The sequence below is a fragment of the Phyllobates terribilis genome, unplaced genomic scaffold, assembly GCF_046119375.1.
Source record: "Phyllobates terribilis strain yellow unplaced genomic scaffold, ASM4611937v1 Scaffold_3__8_contigs__length_932513732, whole genome shotgun sequence".
Taxonomy (NCBI): Eukaryota; Metazoa; Chordata; class Amphibia; order Anura; family Dendrobatidae; genus Phyllobates; species Phyllobates terribilis.
This window is the reverse complement of record NW_027362763.1, coordinates 460,215,367-460,227,535: the sequence shown is the minus strand read 5'-3', so window position 1 is coordinate 460,227,535 and position 12,169 is coordinate 460,215,367. Positions and strand designations below refer to the sequence as shown.

The 12,169-nt window shown below is 41.7% G+C and overlaps 1 long non-coding RNA gene across 1 annotated transcript in view; it reads left to right on the top strand.

Annotated features, from left to right (window-relative positions):
- Nucleotides 1-360: 360 nt before the first annotated feature.
- The window catches only part of LOC141258172 (uncharacterized), an 84,706-nt gene continuing 72,897 nt past the window's right edge, over nt 361-12,169 (top strand). Inside the window, exon 1 of the long non-coding RNA XR_012318221.1 lies at nt 361-607. This is a non-coding gene — a long non-coding RNA (uncharacterized lncRNA). The remainder of the gene's footprint in view (nt 608-12,169) is intronic.

The following is a 12,169-nucleotide window of genomic DNA, read 5'->3' as shown; positions in this document are numbered from 1 at the left end:
ATGGATTTGAAAAGGAAAAAAAGTATATATATCTTTTTTCTATTTCAGTTTATTCCATCTAATCTATTTCAGATCTTTCTTTATACAATAAAACACATGGTGAATTTTACATATATGTATTGTGACAAAGTCACTGGTATTATATATCAGGAGAGGTATGTGTCACTCTGGCTGCTAGCCTATGTGAAATGAAACCTACAAAGTTTTAGCCAGCATGTTATACGCTGGGGGTTAACTCACTTAAAGGGTGTGGGTTTTTTTTGTGAATGGTAAAGAGGGTGGGAAGCTCAGGGTGTGGCTGAGAAAGTTTAACTGCTCAGTCCTGTTTTTTTTCTGTGATTGATGAGTCTGGAGAGACAAGTTTGCTGCAATGTGGTACAGGCAAACCTGTACACACATGGACTGTGTTATCCTTTGTCTTTTTGTTTTAACTTTATGCCAGCAAGGCTAAGTTTTATTTTGCTGAAGTCTGCAGTGCTTTATGCTGTTAACATAGACCTGCAGCCAAAACCGTTCCTGTGTCTACTTTCGACTGGAGCCGAGTGAGTCGTCTTGCCCCAGTATATTCTTTATATCTCTTTTTTTGAGATAGCAGCAAGGTATTAAGGTAAAAAAATATGTGCATTTAAAGAAGTTTTCTGATGTATCTACTTCATTGCCATCAACACCTAGAATGTCTAAAATAAACATAAAATTATGCTGTCATCTACTGTATCTATCTGTCCCCCTGATGACATTATAAATATGTTAGGAGATGCAATCTGGAATATTATGATGTAATATGGAATGTGAAAAGACTATTGATTTTATATATTTAGTTGATGTACAATACAAAATTATATCGTGGTACAGTGGTACCAGAAAAATCGATGTAAATACCTTTATGCCCAAAAATGACAGAAGTATTCTCGGAGTGATACCTTTATTGGCTAACCAGAAAAATATATATATTTGCAAGCTTTCAGAGCTTTCAGAGCACAGGGGCTCCTTCTTCAGGCAGGATTACAAATGAATTGATAAGACAAAAGCACAAACATTTAAGAGATATTACAGCAAGACATTTGTTCATGAGGCATAAGGGGTGATGTCTCCTTATGATAAGCCAAGGGAATCAATTTAGGGTTTTTCCTTACAAATGGAGAGGCTGTGGGAATGTTTAATTATCTTGAATCCATCTGGTGGAGATGTGAATTATATCCATGTAGTGAGTCATAAATCCAGGTGTTAAATTGAGTTCTATTGTCAATGAATTGAACATTCTTATCAGTTTGAAATCCCAATTTTTTCTCTCTGTTGTCCTCAAAATAACCTTTTAGTATTAAGACTTTTAGATCTGTCATACATTAGTGTCCCGGGCCAGAGAAATGTTTTACCACAGGCGTGTCCAGTTCATTTTTAATTGTGTGTCTGTGTAAATTCATTCTTGCTTGCAGTTTTTGCATGGTTTCCCCAATATAGACACATTCAGGGCACCTTGTACATTGCATCATGTACACCACAGTGGAGGATGTACATGAAAATAAATCCATGATTTTATAATCCTGATTTGAGTTTGGTATGCGGACTGTATTTGATGGTAGCATGTGGGTACAAGTTGCATTTTTTATTGTTACATGGGAATCTGCCTGTCTCTGATGGGGATGAGAGGGCACTTTTGAAAAGTAAATTCCTTAGGTTAGGGGGCTGTTAATAGGAGAGAAGTAGTAGTGCTTGGAATATTCCTTTCAGTTTGTTGTCTCTGAAGAATATGGGTTGGAGATCAGCACCAACTTTCCTTAGTGTATCCATGTGGGGGTTGTATGTGACCAGTTGCTGTCACAGGTGTACCCTGTTGTTGATCTACCTCTGTTAGTAATCCAGGAGCCTGCTTCTTTGTAGCTTTGTGAATCTGTTCATCTATTACCAGTGAATGGTATCCTTGTTGTAGGAATGAATTCCTCAGTGTTAGCAGCTGTAGTTTTCTGTGCTTACTGTCTGAACAGATTTGAATGTACCTTAGAGCTTGACTGTAGTTGATGGATTTTTTTGCGTGTCTTGGATGAAAGCTGTTCCATCTAATATATGTCGGACATCCTGTGGGTTTATGGTAAATTGATGTTTGCATGGTGTTTTCTTTGATGCATATGATGGTGCCCAGAAAATGTATCTGGGACTTTGAGAAGTTGATAGTGAGCTTGATAGTTGGGTGGAACTTGTTGAAGTTGTTGTGGAAGGTGAGCAGATCATTTTTTAAGCCTGTCCAGATTATTACCAGTTCAAAATGGAGGTTTTTTCCAGCAAAGGGAAGCAGTGATAATGGACGATAGCTAGACAGAGAGGATGGGTCAAGGGAGGGCTTTTTGAGGATGGGTGTGATCAACGTATGTTTTAAGCATGAGGGGAAGATGCCAGTTTTTAGTGACAGGTTGAAGAGGTGAGTTATTGTTGGGATGAAGAGTGTTGTAAGGTTTGGAATGAGGTGGGATGAGATTGGGTCAAGTTCACAGCTGATGAGGTGTGATTTGGAGAATAAAGGGAAAAGTTGATCTTCCGCGATGGAGGAGAAGCTGGTTTTGGAGGGGGAGAGTTGAGTACTTATGAGGAGGGGATGTGGGGACTTTAGACAAAAGTTTTGCCTTTTGTTGTCAATCTTCTGCTTAAAGAATGAAGCAAAGTCTTTCAGTTCTCCGGTTTCCTCCCACACTCCAAAGGCAAACTGATAGAAAATTTAGATTAAAGAGCTGTGGAATAAATGGCACTATATCATTGCGTAAAATATATGTAAAAAATAAGCAATTTCTGTGAGTCATTTAGTCGTTTCACACATTTTTTAGACCAGCCCGTGCACCAGCAGAACAGAATACAAGTTTGACACGCAGTGAACGACTGGAGAGGATGGAGCAGGAGTATCTCGAGCTCAATATCAATGCCATCGGGGTGGGGAGTAGGGTTTAGATCCTTTTTCACTTAGCGTGAACAATTTTGATTCGGAAATTTGGATTCCTGGCTGGAGAAAAACTAGTAGCACAGAATATTTATATACTGAAATTTGGCCTGCTTTATGGAGCAGGAGCACATTATTAGCACAAACAATTTAGATTCAGAAATGTGGACTCCTCGTTGGAGCAAAAATAGTAGCACAAAATATTTATAAACTGAAATGTGGCCTGCTTTATTTAGAATGCTATTAGCACAAAAAAATTTGATTCAGAAATGTGGACTCCTGGCTGGAGCAAAACTAGTAGTGCAAAATATTTATATCCTGAAATGTGGCCTGTTTTCTGGAACCCGCTATTAGAACAATGTAGATTCTCAAATGTGGACTCCTGGCTGTAGCAAAACTAGTAGCACAAAATATTTATACACTGAAATGTGGCCTACTATCTGGAGCTCGCTATTAGCACAAAAATTTAGATTCTGAAATGTGGACTCCTGGATAGAGTACAATATTAGAACAAAAGAATTAAAAGCTATAATGTGGCCTGGTTTATGGACCTTGCTATTAGCAAAAATAATTTAAATTCTGAAATGTAGACTCCTGGCTGGAGCAAAATTAGTAGCACAAAATATTTATATACTGAAATGTGGTCTGCTTTCTGGAGCATGCTAGAAGCACAAACAATTTAGATTCAGAAATGTGGACTCCTGGCTGGAGCAAAACTAGTAGCACAAAATATTTATATAATTTAATGTGGCCTGCTTTCTGGAGTACTCTATTAGCACAAAGAATTTTGATTCTGAAATGTGGACTCCTGGATGGAGCACAATATTAGCGCAAAATAATTAATAGCTGAAATGTGGCCTGGTTTCTGGACTACTCTATTAGCAAAAAGAATTTAGATTCTCAAATGTGGACTCCTTGCTAGAGCAAAACTAGTAGCACAAAATATTTATATACTGATATGTGGCCTGCTTGCTGGAGCACGTTATAAGAGCAAAAAGTATAGATTCTCAAATGTGGACTCCTGGATGTAACAAAAATATGAGAACAAAATATTATATATTGACATGTGGCCTGCTTTATGGAGCACTCTATTAACACAAAGAATTTAGATTCTGAAATGTCGACTCCTGGATGGAGCACAATATTAGAACAAAAGAATTAAAAGCTGAAATGTTGCATGCTTTCTGGACCACGCTATTAGCAAAAAAATTTAGATTCTGACATGTGGACTCCTGGCTGGAGCAAAACTAGTAGCACAAAATATTTATATACTGAAATGTGGCATGCTTTCTGGAGTATGCTATTAGCACAAAGAATTTAGATTTTCAAATGTCGACTCCTGGCTGGACAAAAATATTACCAGCACAAAATATTTATATGAAGAAATGTGGCCTTCTTTCAGGACCATACTATTAGCAGAAAGAATTTAGATTTTTAAATGTGGACTCCTGGCTGGACAAAAATATTACCAGCACAACATATTTATATGCAGAAATGTGGCCTTGTTTCAGGACCATACTGTTAGCAGAAAGAATTTAGATTTTCAAATGTGGACTTCTGGCTGTACAAAAATATTAACAGCACAAAATATTTATATGCAGAAATGTGGCCTTGCTTCAGGACCACATTATTAGCACAAACAATTTAGATTTTTAAATGTGGACTTCTGACTGGACAAAAATATTACCAGAACAAAATATTTTTATGCAGAAATGTAGCCTTCTTTCAGGACCACACTATTAGCACATAGAATTTATATTTTCAAATGTGGACTTTTGGCTGGACAAAAATATTACCAGCACAAAATATTTATATGTAGAAATGTGGCCTTGTTTCAGGACCACACTATTAGCACTTTAGAATTTAGAATTTAGATTTTCAAATGTGGACTCCTGTCTGGAACACAATATTAGCAGCACAACAGAGTTATATGCTGAAATGTGTCCAGATGTCTCTGGACCACACAATTATCAAAAAGGATTGATCTGTTGTAAGATTGATTTCACAGTCACACAGGATCCTATCTATCTGAGCTAGCTGACTGACAATCACCTAGATAACTATCTGCCTATCCAGTAGCAGCAGCAGAAGCAGCCTCACTATGCTGTTACACTAAAAAATGGCGCCAAAGCCACATATTTATATGGAGAGGGACATGTGACTTCGGCAGCCAATGACACAAGCCCTTGTGTCTGGACATTGTGGATGGTTTCTGCACCCTGATTGGCTGCTGGAATCTCCGCACCGTAAGTTAAAAAAATAAAGAATAACAGGCCGCAGCTCCCCACCTATTAGCCTCATTAAACATGTCTTCCCCGCTAATCATACAGCACCACTATCCTAGCTAAAATTCCTATCAAAAGCATTAATGGAAATCATTTACCGAAATTTTGCCTAAGTTTGCTGATTTTGAGGAAAATGCTTGGGGGGTCTGAACACGAATCCGAATGTGCAATGTTTGTGCTGACTTTGAGATTGGCAAATGTTTTCTGAACAAGTTCACTTATCTCTAGTCCTGGATATAGCTGGGTGTGCGCCTCACCAAGGGTTTCAGAATGCTCTCCAGCCTGAGATATTCTCATTTAATGCCCAATACCAGAGATGATTGGCCTCCCAGAATTACCTTCTTTTTGTATTTTGGTTAACATGTAGAAGGTACCTGTTTGGGCATTGTCTGATATTAGTTCCAGTAGTGAGGATAAAGTAGAATCAAACTCATTCATAATATGTGTTAGTTCCTCTGTGTATTTCTTGGTGGGATCTTCCTGAAATGGAGTGTAGTATTTTATATCCAAGAGTTTTCTATGTGCTTCTTGGATGTAATCTGACATGCTCATGATAACTACAGCTCCTCCTTTGTCTGCTGGTTTAATGATGATATTGTTGTTAGCTTTTAAAAATTGTAAGGCTTTTCTTGCCTCCATATACTGATATTGTGTGGCACTTTGTGGTGTCTGTCCAATATGTCAGATTTAACTTTTTTAAGGAAACAGTCGAGATTCAGAGTTTGGTTGTGCATTGGTTGTGAGGTCCAGTTTGTCCTCATTTGTAATCCTGTCTGAAGAAGAAGCTTTTCTGAAAGCTTGCAAATATATATATTTTTTCTGGTTAGCCAACAAAAGTATCACTCTGATAATACGTTTGTCATTTTGGGCATGAAAGTACACTGCTCAAAAAATAAAGGGAACACTCAAATAGCACATCCTAGATCTGAATGAATGAAATAGTCTCATTGAATACTTTGTTCTGTACAAAGTTGAATGTGCTGACAACAAAATCACACAAAAATCATCAATGGAAATCAAATTTATTAACCAATGGAGGCCGGGATTTGGAGTCACCCCCAAAATTAAAGTGGAAAAACACACTACAAGCTGATCCAACTTTGATGTATTGTCCTTAAAAAAAGTCAAAATGAGGCTCAGTATTGTGTGTGGCGTCCACGTGCCTGTATGACCTCCCTACAATGCCTGGGCATGCTTCTGATGAGGTTGCGGATGGTCTCCTGTAGGATCTCATCCCAGACCAGGACTAAAGCATCCACCAACTCCTGGACAGTCTGTGGTGCAACGTGACGTTGGTGGATGGAGCGAGACATGATGTCTCAGATGTGTTCAATCGGATTCAGGTATGGGGAATGGGCAGGCCAGTCCATAGCTTCAATGCCTTCATCTTGCAGTAACTGCTGGCACACTCCAGCCACATGAGGTCTGGCAATGTCCTGCATTAGGAGGAACCCAGGGCCAACCGCACCAGCATATGGTCTCACAAGGGGTCTGAGGATCTCATCTCGGTAACTAATGGCAGTCAGGCTACCTCTGGCAAGCACATGGAGGGCTGTGCAGCCCTCCAAAGAAATGCCACCCCACACAATTGCTGACCCACTGCCAAACCAGTCATGCTGAAGGATGCTGCAGGCAGCAGATCGCTCTCCACAGCGTCTCCAGACTCTGTCACGTCTGTCACATGTGCTCAATGTGAACCTGCTTTTATCTGTGAAGAGCACAGGGTGCCAGTGGCGACTTTGCCAATCCTGGTGTTCTGTGGCAAATGCCAAGCATCCTGCACGGTGTTGGGCTGTGAGCACAACCCCTATCTGTTGACGTTGGGCTCTCATACCACCCTCATGGAGTTGGTTTCTAGTAACATAGTTAACCTTAAAAACATAAGTCAACCTTAAAAACTAAGTCCATCTAGTTCAACCCATAGCCTAACATGTTGATCCAGAGGAAGGCAAAAAAAAAACATGTGGGAAACACTAAGCTCCACATTGGGGAAAAAAATACCTTCCCAACTCCATACGACAATCAGACTAGTTCCCTGGATCAACGCCCTATCAAGGAATCTAGTATATATAACCTGTAATATTATACTTTTCAAGAAAGGCATCCATGCCCTCCTTAAATTTTAATAGTGAATCACTCATTACAACATCATGCGGCAGAGAGTTCTATAGTCTCACTGCTCTTACAGTAAAGAATCCCCGTCTGTGATTATGATTAAACCTTCTTTTCTCCAGACGTAGAAGATGCCCCCTTGTCCCCGTCTCTGGCCTCAGAGTAAAAAGATCAGTAGACAGGTCATTGTACTGTCCCCTCATATACTTGTACATAGTAATAAGATCACCCCTAAGCCTTCATTTTTCCACAGTAAATAACCCCAGGTGTAATAACCTGTCATGGTATTGCAGACCCCCAGTCCTCTAATAACCTTGGTCGCTTCTCTCTGCACCCTCTCTTGTTCAGCTATGTCTTTCTTATACACCGGAGACCAGAACTGTACACAGTATTCTAAGTGTGGTCCCACTAGTGACTTGAATAGAGGTAAAATTATCTTCTCCTCATGAGCATCTATGCCTCTTTTAATGCATCCCATTATTTTATTTGCCTTTGCAGCAGCTGCCTGACACTGGCCACTAAATGTGAGCTTATCGTCCACCAATACACCCAGGTCTTTTTCAGCTACAATTTTGTCCAGTGTTTTACAATTAAACATACAATTATACATTTTATTTCCTCTGCCCAAGTGCATTACCTTACATTTATCTCCATTAAAGCTCATTTGCCATTTATTAGCCCAAGCTTCTAGTTTACATAGATCCTCCTGTAATATAAAATTTTCCTCCTTTGTATTGATTACCCTGCAGAGTTTAGTGTCATCTGCAAATATTGAAATATTACTCTGTATGCCCCCTACAAGGTCATTAATAAATATGTTAAAAAGAAGGGGGCCCAATACTGACCCCTGTGGTATCCCACTGTTAACCGAGACCCAGTCTGAGTGTTTTCCATTAATAACCACTAGAGATGAGCGGTGTTCGACTAGAACTGTTCGCCAATCTCAAATTCGAGCTGTTTTGGGCGGTGTTCGAGTTGTTCGACGAACCCGAACGATTTGCAAAAAATTCGGCTGTTCGAGGTTATGTTCGATAACTGTTCGTGCACCAAAAGCGTGTCCTGCATGTCTGGCGCTATTTAGAGCACCAATCATGCAGGGATTGTCTGCCACTCACTGTAATGCCACAGCCATGGTGGTTGTGGCATTACAGTGATTGCCCAAATCGATGGGAAAAGTGCCAACAGTGAAACATGAAAAGCCGGCAATTCAGCAGCGGCATACACCTGTACCCGACAATTTAGAACCGAAAGAATAGAGCTTCACACATAGATTAGATAGATATAAACATGTCAGCCACATATATACGAAGTACAGTGAAAGTGCTGCTTACTGTACTTGTCATTTAGCGTAAAGGATTTATCAAAAAAAATAATAATGTTTTCATGCACCGTCTCTTTAAAAAAGCCGGCCGGCAATTCAGCAGCGGTACCCGACAATTTATAACAGACAGAATAGAGCTTCACACATAGATTAGATAGATAGAAACATGTCAGCCACATATATACGAAGTACAGTGAAAGTGCTGCTTACTGTACTTGTCATTTAGCGTAAAGGATTTATCAAAAAAAATAATAATGTTTTCATGCACCGTCTCTTTAAAAAAGCCGGCCGGCAATTCAGCAGCGGTACCCGACAATTTATAACAGACAGAATAGAGCTTCACACATAGATTAGATAGATAGAAACATGTCAGCCACATATATACGAAGTACAGTGACAGTGTTGCTTACTGTACTTGTCATTTAGCGTAAAGGATTTATCAAAAAAAATAATAGTGTTTTCATGCACCGTCTCTTTAAAAAAGCCGGCCGGCAATTCAGCAGCGGTACCCGACAATTTATAACAGACAGAATAGAGCTTCACACATAGATTAGATAGATAGAAACATGTCAGTCACATATATATGAAGTACAGTGATAGTGTTGGTTACTGTACTTGTCATTTAGTATTAAAATAAAGGATTTATTATTAAAAAAATTGGCGTGGGGTTCCCCTTAATTTTAGGCTCTAGCGGAGGTTAAGCAGACGGCTGGGGCAGATGTTTGAAGCCTGGGAAGGGGGTAATACCCACGGAGCTTCCCAGGCTACTAATATCAGCCCCCAGCTGAATACATAGCCTTTACTAGCTATTAAAATGGGGGACCCCCCAAAAAAAATGACGTGGGGTCCCCCCTAATTTAATAGCTAGCAAAGGCTAGGCAGACAGCTGGGGGCTGATATTAGTAGCCCAGGAAGGGAGCCATGAATATTGGCCCCCTCCCAGGCTAGAAACACCAGCCGTCAGCCGCCCCAGAAAGGGCGCATTCATAGGATGCGCCAATTCTGGCACTTAGCCTCGCTCTTCCACGCTGCCCTGGTGCGGTAGCAGGGGGTAATAGGGTTGGGGTTGATGTCAGCTTATAATGCCAGCTGACATCAAGCCCAGGTTAGTAATGGAGAGGCGTCTATAAGACACCCCCATTACTAACCCCATAGTCAAAGTTAAAAAAAACACAAACACCCAGAATAAAGTCCTTTAATTGAAATAAAGACACAATCCTTTATTGTTCTAAATTAAACCATACTTACCGTCACGCCCATTCCAGCTGAAGCCAACGATCTCCTGCAATAAAAGAAAAATAATAAAGCAACCTCATCCTTACCTTTCCATGGTTCCCACGACAGCTTCAGCTCTGCTACATCGAGATGACAGGCTGGACCGCAGCAGAACGCTGCCATCCAGCCTCTCATCCCGCAGACACTGAGAAGCGCAGGCTTGCTTGCGCTGCTCAGCGTCTCTCTGTGACGACATCCAGATGAGCCGAGTTCATGTCCAATGAACTCGGCTCACCTCATGCACGTCACTGACAGCGTGGGAAAATTCTCACGCTGAAGCGGTGAGTGCAGGAGAATTCTCCCACGCTGTCAGTGACGTGCATAAGGTGAGCTCATGTCCAATGAACTCAGCTCACCTCCTGCACGTCACTGACAGCGTGGGAGAATTCTCCTGCACTCAGCGCTTCAGCGTGAGAATTCTCCCACGCTGAAGCGCTGAGTGCAGGAGAATTTTCCCACGCTGTCAGTGACGTGCATAAGGTGAGCTCATGTCCAATGAACTCAGCTCACCTCCTGCACGTCACTGACAGCGTGGGAGAATTCTCCTGCACTCAGCGCTTCAGCGTGAGAATTCTCCCACGCTGAAGCGCTGAGTGCAGGAGAATTTTCCCACGCTGTCAGTGACGTGCATGAGGTGAGCCGAGTTCATTGGACATTAACTCGGCTCATCTGGATGCCCTCACAGAGAGACACTGTGGAGCGCAAGCAAGCCTGCGCTTCTCAGTGTCTGCGGGATGACAGGCTGGATGGCAGCGTTCTGCTGCGGTCCAGCCTGTCATCTCGATGTAGCAGAGCTGAAGCTGTCATGGGAACCATGGAAAGGTAAGGATGATGTTGCTTTATTATTTTTCTTTTATTTCAGGAGATCGTTGGCTTCAGCTGGAATGGGCGTGATGGTAAGTATGGTTTAATTTAGAACAATAAAGAATTGTGTGTTTATTTCAATTAAAGGACTTTTTTCTGGGTGTTGTGTTTTTTTTAAATACTTTACTAGAAATTCATGGTGGTCATGTCTAATATTGGCGTGACCCCATGAATTTCGGGCTTAGGGCCAGCTGATAATGCCAAGCTGGCCCTAACCCCTTTATTACCCAGTGAGCCACCGCATCAGGGCCCTGGATGAGTTGGGTACAGCGCCAGAAGATGGCGCTTCTATGAACGCGCCATTTTCCGGGGTGGCTGCGGACTGCAATTTGCAGCGGGGGTGGCCCAGAAAGCTTGGGCCTCCCTGTGCTGCGGATTCCAGCCCCCAGCTGCCTAGTTGTACCTGGCTGGACACAAAAACAGGGCGAAGCCCCACGTCAATTTTCTTTAAATTATTTCATGAAATAATTAAGAAAAAAAGGGCTTCCCTATATTGTTGTGTCCGGCCAGGTACAAATAGGCAGCTGGTGGTTGGGGGCAGCCCGTTCCTGCCTGCTGTACCTGGCTGGACACAAATATAGTGCGACGCCCCACGTCAATTTTTTTTAAATTATTTCATGAATTTCCTGAAATAATTTAAAAAAATTGAAGTGGGGCTTCGCACTATATTTGTGTCCAGCCAGGTACAGCAGGCAGGAACGGGCTGCCCCCATCCACCAGCTGCCTATTTGTACCTGGCCGGACACAACAATATAGGGAAGCCCTTTTTTTCTTAATTATTTCATGAATTTCATGAAATAATTAAAAAAAATTGAAGTGGGGCTTCGCACTATATTTGTGTCCAGCCAGGTACAGCAGGCAGGAACGGGCTGCCCCCAACCACCAGCTGCCTATTTGTACCTGGCCGGACACAACAATATAGGGAAGCCCTTTTTTTCTTAATTATTTCATGAATTTCATGAAATAATTAAAAAAAATTGAAGTGGGGCTTCGCACTATATTTGTGTCCAGCCAGGTACAGCAGGCAGGAACGGGCTGCCCCCAACCACCAGCTGCCTATTTGTACCTGGCCGGACACAACAATATAGGGAAGGCCTTTTTTTCTTAATTATTTCATGAATTTCATGAAATAATTAAAAAAAAAGTACGTGGGGCTTCGCCCTATTTTTGTGTCCAGCCAGGTACAACTAGGCAGCTGGGGGCTGGAATCTGCAGCGCAGGGAGGCCCAAGCTTTCTGGGCCCCCCCCCGCTACAAATTGCAGTCCGCAGCCACCCCGGAAAATGGCGCGTTCATAGAAGCGCCATCTTCTGGCGCTGTACCCAACTCATCCAGGGCCCTGGTGCGGTGGCTCACTGGGTAATAAAGGGGTTAGGGCCAGCTTGGTATT